The sequence below is a fragment of the Homarus americanus genome, unplaced genomic scaffold (assembly GCF_018991925.1).
Source record: "Homarus americanus isolate GMGI-L3 unplaced genomic scaffold, GMGI_Hamer_2.0 scaffold20930, whole genome shotgun sequence".
NCBI classification, from domain to species: domain Eukaryota; kingdom Metazoa; phylum Arthropoda; class Malacostraca; order Decapoda; family Nephropidae; genus Homarus; species Homarus americanus.
The window spans coordinates 6467512-6480321 of NW_024748502.1; positions in this window are offsets into that span (position 1 = coordinate 6467512).

A 12810-nucleotide genomic window follows, 5' to 3' on the forward strand; every position below is an offset into this window, starting at 1 on the left:
TCGGACTACGGTCCGAGAATCTCAACAACAACAACAACATCCAAGATGAGTGTAGACATGGTGTTGGGTGGAATGAACGAATGGCTGAACAGAACAGGGTGGCATGGCGAAAATGGCTAGATGAACTTCCTCACCTATCACACGTTCCACGGTGCTACCGACCCGAGGATGCAAATCCAGTAGCTGCCGGCAACTACACCTCTTCTGCGACGCCTCCCAACAAGCGTATGGAGCTGTATCATATTTAAGGAACATGCGTGGAGATGGAACTCACCATAACTCCTTCGTGTGTGGCAAGGTCAAGCTAGCCCCTCTGAAACAGCAGACCATACCTCGACTCGAGCTTTGCGCGGCAGTACTGGCTGCAAAGGCGGACAAACAACTACGGAGAGAACTTGAATTAGAAATAGACAGATCAGTGTTCTGGACAGACAGTAAGACAGTCCTTCAGTACATACGAAACACTGAAAGACGCTTCCATTCCTTCGTGGCCAATCGAGTGACAACGATACACGAAGACGCCAATGCAGAACAATGGCGCCACGTGAAGTCGGCACTGAACCCAGCCGACGACGCTAATCGTGGACTACATTGAGCAGAGATCAACGAGGAGGGCAGGTGGATTCGGGGACCTGCTTTCCACTTGTTGGAAGAACATAGTTGGCTAAAAAGACCAATGAGGATTTCAGACCTCACAGACGGAGACCCAGAGGTGAAGAAAGAAACCACGGTGCTGACGACGAGCACTGACCAAGGGGAGAGTATCCTCGATAAGCTATGGGCCAGGTACTTATCGTGGCATCGACTTCTGAAGAGCGTAGCTTGGATTAGAAGGTTTATAGAATGGCGGCTTGGGAAGCGAAAGAACCGAGAAAATCGGCTAAAGGTCAGCGAATTGGAAGATGCGAAATTAGCCGTCTTTAGATTTTATGCAAAGGAAAGGATTCCCTCGAGAACTAGGAATGTTACAACAGGGACAACCTGCGAGAGGTAGCGACGTGAGTAGGTTGGAACCTCATCTAGACACGGACGGTTTGATTAGAATAGGCGGCCGACTGAAACTTGCCACTCTGCACCCAGACCAGAAGAATCCCATACTGTTGCCTAGGGATAACAGCATCACGGGGCTCATCGTGAGAGAGGTACACTTGACTAGAGCTGGACACTCAGTACGAGAACACATTCTTGCCATAATACGTGATACGTACTGGATACCTAAGTGCCGCAAATTACTCGACCGCACAATACGGACATGTGTGACTTGTCGGAGGAGCAACTGGAGGCCTACCCACCAATGCCAAGCCAACCTTCCAGAAAATGGAAGCATGCCCAATTCATCGCAGACCAATTTGGAAGAGGTGGGTAAAGGAATATCTCCCGACACAACGTCAGCGACAAAGATTCATCAAACTCGCCGTAATCTCCACGCTGGTAATATTGTGATCATCTCTGGACAACCCATCCCCAGCGAAGATAGCTTTGTGCGAAGTGTTAAAGTGAAGACAAAGGACTCAGTGTTAATAGGCTCAGCGACGAAACTCTGCCTGTTGGAAGGGGTTGGAGAGAGTGAATCTAATGGTGGGCCGTGGTTTCGAGCGAAGCCCGACAGGGAGAGTGTTATCGCCACGCATAAATGTGCGTGCCAGCCACATGTTAAGTGAAGAGACTGTTTACAACCCAGAATAGCTTACTAGCAGTTGTGTGACCGCCTGAGGGGCAGACTATCGCCTTCTACTGTAGAGGCAACATCTTGATTCTCGTCAGCCAACATCTTCCTGCAGGACATTATATTTGTTCTCGTTGGTCTAACCCTAGACCCGAAAACGTGAGTGTGATTGTGAACTGTTGAATCCTCTGAGAACTCTAAATAACTTTAATAATTGTATTTAAGTACTGTATATTGAGCATATTATTCAAACTGTGTGTAATGATGTATCAGCAGTTGTTATATGTGAAATGTATACCCATCGTGCCAACGACGAGGGTCTTATTGTCCTGCACAGCCAGAATTGCTCCTAAGAGCGATTACAATCTGTTTTACCATACTATTGTTGTTTTACAGCCTACACAATTCCCAATTGATAGTGCTACACATACACTTACATAAACCAGACAGGAGAGGATGGATCGAATAATATCACATTATGGTAATTGATCAGCCTCAAGGTAAGACTAGGCTCCTCGAGTCTCTTGCCGACTGCAAAAGATTATAGCTTCACCTGGCAGACTAGGGTCACTTCACTTCGCAAACTTTTAATAACCAGACACAAACCCGATTTACATACCAGCTCACAGACTACATCTTAGCCAGCACGCTGTAGTATAAGTCATGGTTCAAGATATGCTAGAACAGAGGTTGTCACACATTCAAAGTCCCCTTTCAATTGCCCATGGCTTTTACTCCCTAAGAAGGATGGAAGTTACCACCAGTCATTGATGTTCGGCGAGTCAATGAAGACACGATCCCGGATAGGTACCCAATGTCTGTTCTGAGCGTTATAATGAAATCTTTTTTCAAAGATAATACTGCCTTTAGCACTCCTTTGGGCCATTTTGAATTGATACGTATGTGTGTTGGTCACACAATATATATATATATATATATATATATATATATGCTGATAACCACAAGGAAAGAAAAAAACAGGAACTTTGTGTTTTCTTTTTTCCTTGTGGTTATCAGCATATACCTGGATCACGCGCACCTACAATGATTTACGTGCATATATATATATATATATATATATATATATATATATATATATATATATATATATATATATATATATATATATATATATATATATATATATATATATATATATATATATATATATATATATATATATATATATATATATATATATATATATATATATATATATATATGTAACCGGTCGGAATTTGCTGGACTTTAATTTCTCACTTGACTTGGGGTTTATTAAAAATTAATAGATGGTAATGGCAGTGGAAGCGCCCCTTTGAGAAAAATCCCGAACCAGCACAAGAACACTTAAATCTACTACACAAAATGAATTGTCCGTGACCCGTGGAAGGATAGCGTCTGTGACTGGGATGAATGAGACACACTGTAAAATTTAGACACTTATATTCCCTCCAACACTACAAACACAATCAAATAATGGTACACCAATATGCGCACCTCTTAACTTAAACTTTAAACACTACTCTGGGGAATAAAAGTTATAAATGACATAGAAATTATTAGAAACACAGGCAACAATAAATTTGAAGTATTAAGAAATGTTGCTTGCACACATGAACAGGCCTTAAGGGCTTTCACAAAATAATATCAGTCACTTAGGAAATGGTACTAAAAAATAAGAAATTAAATACTCTACAATGAATAGGCCTCAAGGGCTTTCAACAAAATAATACCAGGCACTGAGGAAATGGTAATAAAAAATAAGAAATTAAATACTCTACAATGAATAGGCCTTAAGGGCACTCAACAAAATTATAGCACCCCAACAGATGCACACTCCTAACCTAACTTAACCACTACTCTGGGGAACAAGGTTATACTTGAGATCAGAATTATGAAGAACAATCAGATGCATTAAAAGAATCAATTCACAGTATCACCCTGGTTCCACTTAATGACACAACATTCAAAAAAACACTACTATCAAAATTATTTAAGAAATATTAAACTACACACGTCAAGATAATATCAGTCTGAGGAATGGTGTTAACTACACCCGTAATAAGGAAGATAAAATGTTCCTCTAGGTATCTCCTAGAGTCCTAGACTCACGGTCTCAGTGTGTGACCATTAATATACTCAGATAGCCTCAGTGTACTCCCAGTGCGTCCATGGGCAGGAAGAGAGTGAGCCAATCAGACCTTGTGCAGTTGAGAGGAGCTTTAGCTTCCCGTTAGCAAGAGGGTTTCACTAAGCGGCTCGGGACATGTGGTGTTGTGAGCCGACGTGTTGAGAGCCGTCCGGGTGGACGGCTAGATTCCCTCAAGAGATCCTTTGGTACCCTGCTAAACAGTGACAGGCCTACTCTGATCGGTCCAATGGCGACAAACGCCACCCTCAATCATCAACGGCAGTCTCAAACGGCAGTCAATCTCTCGCAGTCAAACTCCGGTCAACTCCGGTCAACTCCAGTCAAGTGGGTTCTGACGGAAACCCTGAAATGAACTCACTGTTAGCTCTAGTTTACTTTACCACTGCCCTATCTAACCCTGTCTGAGATCGAATGAGACTTACTTGTTATACTGCAATAGCGCAGCACAGGTGACTAGGCCACGTGACTATTTCTGTGGCAGACGCGCAGGGACGTCTTGTTTGTGTGAGTGCTTCCCGCGACTGAGAGAGAGGCAGCGTCGCGTCTCCTCAAGGCGTTAGCTTAGGTCTACGTGACATATTTTCCGCCTAACTAATAACTCCTTGGGACACCCGTAACATTATTCAGACTGCTAAACGATCTATAATAATTTCAAATTCAATAATAGTCCCTTACTTCATGAATCGCATCATTATTAATTCGGTAAATTACATTTAATATCATATAGGCCTAGTTCCGCAATCTCTCGCTACGAGCAGGCAGCGCTCCCTCCCCTCAGATGACCTTGAACGCTCAGTATCACTCATGGCGGGGCATTTGAAATTACTCTGAAATTTCTGAATATTACATATATATATATATATATTTATATATATATATATATATATATATATATATATATATATATATATATATATATATATATATATATATATATATATATATATATATATATATATATATATGTATATATATTAGTTCTTGATTTGATAAGTGGCAGGGCTGAAGTAAACACTTTGTTGGTTTTGCTTTATTGTAGAAAAATATAGTTTCACAGGTACTGAGTTCAGTTGAGAGTATATTGTACCTTCTCTGCTCAGGGAAGTGTCTTAGTACACTTGTATAAGAGAGCACTTAAGTGAGATGTTCACTGGGTAACAGGTGATATGCTAGTCTCTCTCTCACCAGGGAGAGGGAGTTGTCAGGCGGTCCTTGCAGGATACGTGTCAGGTTTTTGTTGTTTAACTGTGCTGATCAAGCTTGACCTCGCCTGCTTCCCAGAGGAAATGTCAACTCACCCATTGATTCATACTCATGGATGAATGACTTGGTAAATATATGGGTAATATACATTTGGGTACATATTTATATAATACAAATGGTGCTGTTACATATGCCATTCGGAATTCGAAATGCGCCATTGACTCTTCAAAGGATGATGAACACTTAGTTTGGTGATTTAATACATAACAGAGTGTGTGCCTATTTAGATGAGCTCATCATGACCTCTGACCCAGCTCAGTTGACCTCTGACCCAGCTTGGAGAAGGTCGTGCCCGATCGCGCTCCCGTTAGAGACCAAGGAAAATGGCCGCTTTGGATCGTTGTGTCGTGGGGGAAGAGGAGGGGAGTGTGGGGAAAGACGACCTCCTTGCCACGCTGTTGAGGCAGCTGGGGCAGTTGAGGAGTGAGGTTGACACTCTAAAGGGGGAAAATGAAGCCCTCAGGACGGAACTCCTTCAGGTAGGTGTCCTGCCTAGCAGGACACCTGCGAAGGAGGAGCAGGCGTGGAGAGTGGTTGTCTCCAAGGGGACTAGGGTCAGGCTTAGGAAAGCTGACCAGGGTGTAGAGTGCAGTAACCCTTACCAGGTGCTGTAGGAAGCTGGAGAGGAAGAGAAGAGGCAGGACGGTATGGATCAAGGAGAGGAAAGGGCAGTTGTACAAACCCTGCCCACAGGTAAGGTCGTGGTAGTTGGTGACAGCCAGGTGAGGTTTATGGATAGGGCTTTTTGTGCGAGAGATAGGAAACGTAGGACTAGGGTATGTTTTCCTGGGGCTGGGATAGGGCATGTAGCCGAGAGGTTAGACAGAGTTTTGTCAGGGGAGGGTACCAATCCAGTAGTGTGTCTTAGTGTGGGAGGAAATGACATAGGTAAGGTTAGGAGTGAGGAACTTTTCAAGAGGTATAGGGAGGCGCTGGGGAAGATTAGAGATAGGGGAGGGATCCCGATAGTATGTGGTGTCTTGCCTAGAAGAGGGGTTGGTCGTGAATGGCTGTCCAGGGCAATTGCTATTAATTGCCGACTGGAAAAACATTGTGCAAACAATGGTTGGGCATTCATTGATAACTGGCAACGATTCTATGGCAACGACTACCTGTACTGTCGCGACGGAGTACACTTGTCTCGTGAGGGGGTAAAGACGTTGTCTGCATCCCTGGAGCGTGAAATTGTCACTCCAAAGGGGGGGTTTCGCCAGTAGAGAGGGGTCGGGGAAAGTGGGAATGAAAAAACAAGCAGGTCCTGGGAAGTAAAATTAGTTGCTCAGGACAAGGGGTAAAACAGGACCAGGGAAAAGTAGGTTTAAATGTATACTATGCAAACAGTAGGAGCGTTAGAAATAAAATAGACTTGCTGAGAGCGGTTGTATGTACCGAGAATGTAGACGTCATAGCAATCACCGAAACTTGGATGAATCTGGCGAGCAAAAATTTTTTATCAGAGTACCACATAGAAGGGCACAACCTTTTTCACGAGGACAGGGAAGGGGGGAGGGGTCGCACTCTTCGTCAAGGATACATAAAAATGTTGTACTAATAATTCAATAAAGGGTGAAATAGGAACCGAGTCTGTGTGGGTAGAAATCACGGAAGGAAGAGAAAAACTAATTATGGGAGTGATTTACAGGCCCCCAAGTCTTAGCAAAGAAGCAGCTCAGCCCATATGGCAGGAAATGAGTAGGGCAGCAAAATATAACAACCTATGCATTATGGGGGATTTCAACTTCAGAAATATTGACTGGGACAACATTGTAGGCGACTATGAATCTGAAGACTTCCTAGACGCAGTAGAGGACAATTTTTTGAAACAACTAATTACAGAACCTACTAGAGGTGACAATATATTAGACCTAGTATTAACAAATAAAGAAAATATTATTAGAGATATCACAGTAGCGGAAGAACTAGGTAACAGTGATCACAGAGAAATCAGGTTCACCCTAAATTGGGAAACGAAAAACAATGACAATATGGTCAGAGTCCCAAACTTTCGGTTGGCGGATTATCAGGGGTTAAGAAGGTACCTAGGTGAGGTCACCTGGGAACAGTCACGTCAGTTCCCCGTAGGAAGTGGTGAGGTCATAGATGACACAACAATTGATCATGACTATAATATATTCACCAGTATACTACATAAAGCACAAGAACAAAATATACCATTCAGAAAAATTAGGTCAAATAAGAATGAGCCAAGGTGGATAACCAGAAAACTTAAACATGACATAGGAATAAAGAAAGGAATATATAAGAAATTAAAGGGAGGGGAGGAGCAGCTCAGAAACAGGTATAATGAACTATCTAGGAATGTTAAGAAAAATGTAAGGAAAGCAAAGAGAGACTATGAAATCAAAATAGCAAGAGAATCCAAGGCGAATCCCAAGGGATTTTTCCAGGTATATAGGACAAAGGTCAAGGACAAAGTTGAGCCTTTAAAGTCAGGGAGGGGAGAATTGATAAATGGCAGTGAAGACATGAGCAAAGCATTGAACAGCTACTTCTTATCAGTTTTCACAGAAGAAATTTGCGATGAAATTCCGGAGGTGGAACTGATATTTAAGGGAAAGGAAGAAGAGAAATTAAAGAATATCACCATCAGAAAAGAGGATGTTCTTAAGAAGATAAATAAACTAAAGAACACAAAATCCCCAGGGCCGGATGAAATTTTTCCTCGAGTCTTAAAAGAGTGTAGGGAACAGATTAGCGGACCCCTCGTAAACTTATTTACAAAATCATTAGACACTGGAGTTGTGCCAGAGTTGTGGAAACAGGTGAATGTAGTACCCATATTTAAAAAGGGAGACAGAGCATCAGCGTCAAATTACCGGCCGATCAGTTTGACGTCAGTAGTGGGGAAATTTCTTGAATCAATTATAATTGATTCAAGAAATTTCCCCACTATAATTATAATTATTTCCCCTGCTATAATTATAGCAGATAGCATCCGATCGCATCTCGAGAAAAGCAAATTAATCTACGACTCTCAACATGGGTTTACAAAGGGAAAATCTTGTCTAACAAATCTGCTAACGTTTTTTAGGAAAGTCTTCGAGGTAGTAGATAATGACGAAAATTACGATGTTATTTACTTAGACTTTAGCAAAGCAGTTGACAGAGTACCGCATCAGAGGCTTCTGAGAAAAATTAAGGCTCATGGTATCGAGGGGAAAGTTTTAAATTGGATAAAATCATGGCTCACCGATAGAACGCAGAGGGTCAGCGTAGATGGTGTTAAATCTGAGTGGGGCCGTGTAACCAGTGGGGTTCCCCAGGGGTCAGTACTAGGCCCACTCTTGTTCATAATCTACATAAACGATTTAGATACTGGGATCAGCAGTGACATAAGCAAGTTTGCGGATGACACCAAAATAGGGCGGCAAATTAATTCAGGGCAGGATGCAAATGCATTACAGGAGGATCTAAATAAACTGCAGGGGTGGTCTGAAAAATGGCAAATGAAATTCAACACCAGCAAGTGCAGCGTACTTAATATTGGAAGAACAAATACTTATAATGTATACAGCCTGAACAACATCAACCTAGAGAAGTCGACTTGTGAAAGAGACCTAGGGGTACTTGTAAGCCCGGACCTACGGCCTAGAAAACAGTGCGTTAATGTTCGAAATAAGGCAAACAGAGTATTGGGTTTTATATCTAGAAGTGTAAGTAACAAGAGTGCAGAGGTCTTATTGCAACTATATCTTGCGCTAGTTAGGCCGCACCTCGATTATGCGGTTCAGTTCTGGTGCCCCTATTATAGAATGGATATAAATTCACTAGAGTCGGTGCAGCGAAGAATGACAAAAATGATTCAGGGACTTAGAAACCTTCCATATCAGGATAGGTTAAAGAAACTTAACTTGCATTCCCTAGAAAGACGAAGAGTGCGAGGAGATATGATAGAAGTATTTAAGTGGGTGAAAGGAATCAATAAAGGGGATATAGATAAAGTTCTTATAATATCCGAGCAGGATAGGACTCGGAGCAACGGATTCAAGTTGGATAAGTTTAGGTTTAGGAGGGAGATAGGAAGAAACTGGTTCACTAATAGGGTGGTGGACGAGTGGAACAAGCTTAGCAACTTTGTAGTAAGTGCGGGAACTCTGGAAAGTTTCAAAAGGAGGCTAGATAGATTCATGGATGATAGAGAGTGGTAGTAGCTCTCGACAGGAGCTGCCATGCACAGGCCAACCGGCCTATTGCAGACTCCTTATTTTCTTATGTTCTTCTTATGTTCTTATGTAATCAGTAATGATGAAGACAGTCATCTTGCCAAACTCCATAAAGTTTTCCAGAATCTTTCTACAGCGAGACTTAAAGTTAAGCTCTCCAACCGTTATTCTTTAATATCAAGAAAACAATTACTTGGTCATGTAGTCGATGGAAACGGCATTCATACAGTTGATAACAAAGTCAAAGCTGTTACACAGTTTCAACGTCCTACAACCGTTGATAAGGTGCGTAATTTTTTTGATTCATCAGGATATTATCGTTATTTTATACAAGGATATGAGACGTTAGCATGGCCGCTGACTTAATTGCTGAAGAAGGACGCCATATTTGTCTGGAATTATGAACAGGTGACTAGTTTTATTGCAATGATGACGGTACTTCCCAATGCACCTGTTTTGGCATGTCCTGACTTCACTAACCCTATTTACTCTGTGTACCTACGCCTCAGGACGAGAGCTCGGTGCTGTACTCATGCAGCTGAAAACGTTAGCTATTGTTTGGGCACTTAAGAAGTTTAAGAATTTAATTTTGGGTTATCCCATCAACGTCCATACGGATCTTTTGGCAGTGACAGAGCTGTTCCACGGAAAAACCTTTCAGGTAGACTAGCACGCTGGTATCTGACCATTTAAGAAATCGCCCCGTGTTCAATTACTTACCGAGACGAGCGAACGTAGTCACCAACGCTTTGTCCAGGAACATAGCACCAGTGACGTCTTTATCTTCGTTCACTCTCTCTCAATTACGGGATGAATAACGACTAGATCCCTTGTGGTTTACAGTCATTTTTGTTTTCGAGTCGGGGGAGGAGGCTATTCTACCGAAGTTACCTCTTCTGTTCAGTCAATTTGAACTACGACAAGTCATAACTCCATCCCTCCAAACAGACAGCTCAGCGTACTATTACGCAAATTGTCGTACTTGATATACTACGTGCAATGGTATTAACGTAGTACCGGAATTTACGTCAAGCAGGCTATCTCGGGCGTGACAAATGCCTTGAATGAATCAGAAAAATAATGATTGGAATAAAATGAAAAAAGACAAAGCGCAACACATTGCTAAATGTTTATCGTGTGCATAACACAAAGGTACTACTTTTCCACTTGCTCCAATGCTGGAATACCCTACAACGGAAGTTCCGTTTGACATAGTTACCAATGACTTGTTACAACTTCCGAGGAGTCACCAAGGATCCTTGTATGTACTGGTGTGAGTCAATCATTTCTCTAGATTTGTAATTTTAGTCTCGCTGCAGGATATATTAACCGAATCTGTGGCTCACGCACTAGTCATGCATCTTATATGCTCTTTTACTACGTCCAAGGTTTTTCTCTCTGACAACGGATTATTAGGCTCTGCAAACTAATTGTAAGGTTTTTTTATCAGCAGCTTCTTTATAATACCAGTGACAAGCTCATTGAAGAAAATTAATACCAATGACAAGCTCATTGAAGAAAATTAATACCAATGACAAGCTCACCGAAGAAATTAATACGAGTGACAAGCTCATTGAAGAAAATTAATACCAATGACAAGCTTATTGAAGAGAATTAATACCAATGACAAGCATGTTGCTGCTTTAATTAACATAGGTGTAAGACTTGTGGATGCCCACCTCTTGCTTGTACACATTCTTTATTTATCCCGGAATTTACATGCCGCAATTCTGTGAAATTTTCTCCTTTAACTAAAATCAATACTACCGTATACTGTACTTCTATTGTAATTCACAGTCCACTGTTCTCACCGCATGACAAATGGAACCTTTCCCAATATATGTAATGACACACTTGGGGCCCTGGATAAACAAACTGAACCATAGTAGTGCCTGATTACTTCTCATTTGTTTTAGCAGTGGATGATCCTAAGGTGAAGTCACAGTGTAAATCGTCATATCTATATTTGTATTTATGTCCGGCCTATGCATTCGCATTTATTCCTGCTCCAGAAGGAATATGCGAACTGGCACTCATATAAACGACTGCTCGCACAGCACTTACACAACGTATTTATACACCTAGTTCCACTAACACGGTGTTTCATGCACATCTTCATAACGTGTGATATTTTCTTTTCCTGACCAACCCAGTGTCATTTGACTATGCCAGGATGGTGGTAAACACTTCGTAGTTAAAGGTTATTATTTTATTATATGGTTTTAGAATATTGTGAACTCACCTAATGTGAACTCGCATAACCTAACCTAACCTTGCCAGCCCATCATCTATTGTTTTCTTTAATTTGATTTTAACTTCAGATCTAATATCTCTATTCCTTAAATGTTATTATTGCTCCAAGCAAACTCATTTAAGTTTTGACAATTTAACATTATTTACTTATCTGTTATTTGTACCAACTTTCTTTCTCATTTCATTAATTTTATGTATGCTTTGATATTACAGACATATTTTCAAAAGTTGCAATTGTACATTTTAAAGCCCTGGCATGTAAGGCATTTAAGGGTAGGGATTCAGGCTATCAACCCCCTGCTGTAGATTACTCACTTTAGCTGCAGCACATTTTATCTTTTTATAACATGGAGAGGCATCCAAAGGTATTATCTAATATACTATAGGAATATCCGTGTGTCTGTCAATCTGTACTATCTGTTTTGGGCAGCCGAAACGGCACAATCGTTTTTCATCAAACTTGGTGGAAAAATCGCAAAAAAAAAAATCGTAGAGTGGAACAAACCTGGTCCCATGTCGATGGTTTCTTCAGGAAGGCATTAATTCACCATTTTATTTACGATGGAAAATGATGCAAGTCTACGGGCTTGGCACACCCTAATTAACCATGCAAGTCTACGGACTTGGCGCATCCTTATTCGCTGTACGCGGTATGCCGGATACAATACAGTACAATACCATACAAAACCATACCATACAATACAATACACAACGAACTATAAATATTTGTAAGAAAAAACATAATTATATAGACATGTAAGACTTACAGCTTGAAAAGATATCCGTAAGACATTAGCTATTGGAAATGTGATTAAATGTTTTGTTATTAATCAATGTGAAATGTACCAGTATTGGTGGTACAATCCTAATGGTCTCTAATCCTGTTGATTAGGTGAGGTTAATCTTGGTTTATTGAGATTAAAGATTAGGTGTGGGGCTTATTCTACGTGTGTTAGTCTCTAGTACAACCCTTATTGTAACAATCACGACCATGATTATAACAACCACGACCATGATTATAACAACCACGACTATGATTATAACAACCACGACTATGATCATAACAAGCACTACCATGATTATAACAACTACGACCATGATTATAACAACCACAACTATGATTATAACAACCACGAAAATGATTAATAACAACCACGCCCATGATTATAACAATCACGACCATGAATATAACAACCACGACCATGGTTAAAACAACCACGACCATGATTATAACAACCACGACCATGATTATAACAACCACGACTATGATTATAAAAACCATGACCATGATT